At 34.0% G+C, this 3,358-nt stretch overlaps 1 pseudogene; it reads right to left on the bottom strand.

The window, feature by feature from the left end:
* The window catches only part of LOC103599379, a 1,031-nt pseudogene extending 542 nt beyond the window's left edge, over positions 1-489 (bottom strand).
* Between the last annotated feature and the right edge of the window lie 2,869 nt (positions 490-3,358).

The following is a 3,358-nucleotide window of genomic DNA, read 5'->3' as shown; positions in this document are numbered from 1 at the left end:
GCCAGACATAACACCTCCTTCATCTGGAACTTAATTGTGGATTTCACTTCACCTACTCTGACCACCATGTTTTCATTGTGTGTCAGCAGGGAAGGGAACTTGCCAGCCTTATTTAGGCCTGGGCCCAAGATTCGTGGGATCTGCTTGATCAGAGACTCTGAGACCAAAATGGCATCATACTTCTTAGCGAGTTTCTTGACCTGTTTCTTATTCTTGTTGACTTTCTCCAATGCCTCGATGTCCATGTGGGGGATGTCCATGTGGGGGATGTCCACAGCCTTGGCCTCATCACAGTGCTGCTGGTCCCCCAGTACAAACACAGAGAACTTGGGGTGGGGAATAGATTTAAGCCTGATGGTGCCTGGAAAGCGTTTGTCCTTCTGAGGGTCCTAGTCCTTCAAGCTGAAACTTCTGGCACTCGCGCTGGTTCCTGTGCAGGACTTCCTGCACTGCCTTGTACAGGATGTTGGGAGAGACTTTGCTGCTCATTGTACCTCATGCTGGGGTAACCAGAAAAAGAGCTAAATAGCTTAAATATCATTTAAATTTAAATAATTGCTAGGCAGAATAACCAGATTGTGCTAACTTAACATATTTCATTTTGTTGGGGTGTGTCAACACACAAGTATTTGTAGCGTAATAAACTCTTTAAGGAGAAAACAATCAAACTTAAATCACCTTTTGATCCCCTTCCTCCAAGGAAAAATAAGTGATGAGAGTCAAATACTGCATTCATTTAAATATGCATTTAACCATTTTTATTTCCCCCCAAATGGTCTGATTGTGCAAGGAAAATACAATTGAAATAACTTAACCCAATAACTTAGGCATAAATTCACTTTTTTTGTTTATGTTTCTTTTAGCAGTGAAAATTGTAGACGAATAGATACAAACATCAAAAAAAAAAAAAAACGAAAAAGTGAAGTGGTTTGACCTGAACTTTATTTTATGAGTATATTGATCAAATACATTACATAATTTTATTAATCTCTGTAAAACATAGTTGGCAATTTTGCACACATAGACTTTGCCAGAATTTTTATATTCTCAGAAACTGTCAAAGTAATTGGATGAGTCCTGAAATATTTTCACTAAATTTAACAATATTCTTAATATTTTAACAACTGCTTCAGTACAAATGTTCTCTTTATCTTTCTGTTAGTCATTTCCTAAACTATTTTTGCTTCTGGTAGTTGAAAAGTAAAATATCAACATTCATNCCAATGCCTCGATGTCCATGTGGGGGATGTCCATGTGGGGGATGTCCACAGCCTTGGCCTCGTCACGGTGCGGCTGGTCCCCAGGACAAACACGGAGAACTTGGGGTGGGGAGTAGATTTAAGCCTGATGGTGCCTGGAAAGCGTTTGTCCTTCTGAGGGTCCTAGTCCTTCAAGCTGAAACTTCTGGCACTCGCACTGGTTCCTGTGCAGGACTTTGCTGCTCATTGTACCTCATGCTGGGGTAACCAGAAAAAGAGCTAAATAGCTTAAATATCATTTAAAGTTTAAATAATTGCTAGGCAGAATAACCAGATTATGCTAATTTAACATATTTCATTTTGTTGGGGTGTGTCAACACACAAGTATTTGTAGAGTAATAAACTCTTTAAGGAGAAAACAATCAAATTTAAATCACCTTTTGATCCCTTTCCTCCAAGGAAAAATAAGTGATGAGAGTCATATGCTGCATTCATTTAAATATGCATTTAACCATTTTTATTTCCCCCCAAATGGCCTGATTGTGCAAGGAAAATACAATTGAAATAACTTAACCCAATAACTTAGGCATAAATTCACTTTTTTCGTTTATGTTTCTTTTAGCAGTGAAAATTGTAGACGAATAGATACAAGCATCAAAAACAAAAACAAAAAATGAAAAAGAGAAGTGGTTTGGCCTGAACTTTATTTTATGACTATATTAATAAAATACATTACATAATTTTATTAATCTCTGTAAAACATCGTTGGCAATTTTGCACACGTAGACTTTGCCAGAATTTTTATATTCTCAGAAACTGTCAAAGTAATTGGATGAGTCCTGAAATATTTTCACTAAATTTAACAATATTCGTAATATTTTAACAACTGCTTCAGTACAAATGTTCTCTTTATCTTTCTTTTAGTCATTTCCTAAACTATTTTTGCTTCTGGTAGTTGAAAAGTAAAATATCAACATTCATATATTCTGAATATGAGAAAGAAACAGTGGTACAAAGTTAGTTATGAAGTCATTCAAAGTCTCGTTCTCTTTGAAGTGCAAATTGTACACATATAAAATGGACTTTGGCATTTGGATCTTTGGTATAGAAAATGCTTTTCACATTAACATGTATTTGTTTAGCAAACACATATACTACATAATAGGCATCATTATGAGCATTTTACAAATATTAACTCATTTAATTTGTTCATTTGTGTATGTTGCTGAATGCATGTTTGTTGGTGTGCGGGTGTTAGTGATGGAGAAAATGTACTGTGACATTTTCCTTCAAATTATTTAACATCTAGATGGTCAATGTATTTAATGTCTAGATGATCAATTTATTTTATACCTGCTATGATCTAAATAGTTTGTTTTGGGGATATAAATTCTGTTATCGTTGATCCAGCCAACTTTCATAATGTACGAAATTCAAATTGTTTAAAATACCGTGGAACTTACAGTAGTATCTTTATTGAATCTGAAGAGTATTGATCTGTTTGAACAAATGTCTAGGGGCTGTGAAAATACAACTCTAAAAACAGAGTGTAGAAGTAGATAAACACAAGATATTGAAATTTTTATAAGCAACAAATTCTTAGAAATTTGCTTTTAACATAATATGCAACGGAAAAGTTAGAATTTAAAATTTGAAATTAGACAGCAAAGCAGGAGCACATAAAAATACAAAATAAGTAATAGTAAAGGTTTTAGATAGACATTTTTTATCTGAAGACCTGCATGCTCTTCATGGGCAATGCATCTGTCGTAATTCTTGGTCATTGTGCTCTGAACTCAATTATTGGATTATATAGTAGAACAATAAAATGAATCGTTTCAATATCAGTGGTTACATATAAAAGCATATCATTTTTGCTATAAATTTGCATGCACACTAAAATATATATAAAATGAAATAGTGAATAATATTAAAGAAAACCCCATCTGTTTATCACTCAGCTAAGCATGCCCTAAGTACCCCTCCTAGATTGCATCTCTTCCTCCGAGCCATGCAAATTAACTACTTTATTTCATGAAAATCATCCTTTGTTTTTCTTTATTCTTTTATGATATAAATTATTAAAGTAAAATAAACCAAAATTTTGCCTGTCTTTAAACTTTATATAACTGTAATTCATATATTTTATTGTAGCAAAC

This window comes from Galeopterus variegatus, unplaced genomic scaffold (genome assembly GCF_000696425.1).
Source record: "Galeopterus variegatus unplaced genomic scaffold, G_variegatus-3.0.2 Scaffold2931, whole genome shotgun sequence".
NCBI lineage: Eukaryota > Metazoa > Chordata > Mammalia > Dermoptera > Cynocephalidae > Galeopterus > Galeopterus variegatus.
The sequence above is the reverse complement of the archived record's forward strand: the minus strand, read 5'-3'. Positions and strand labels throughout refer to the sequence as shown.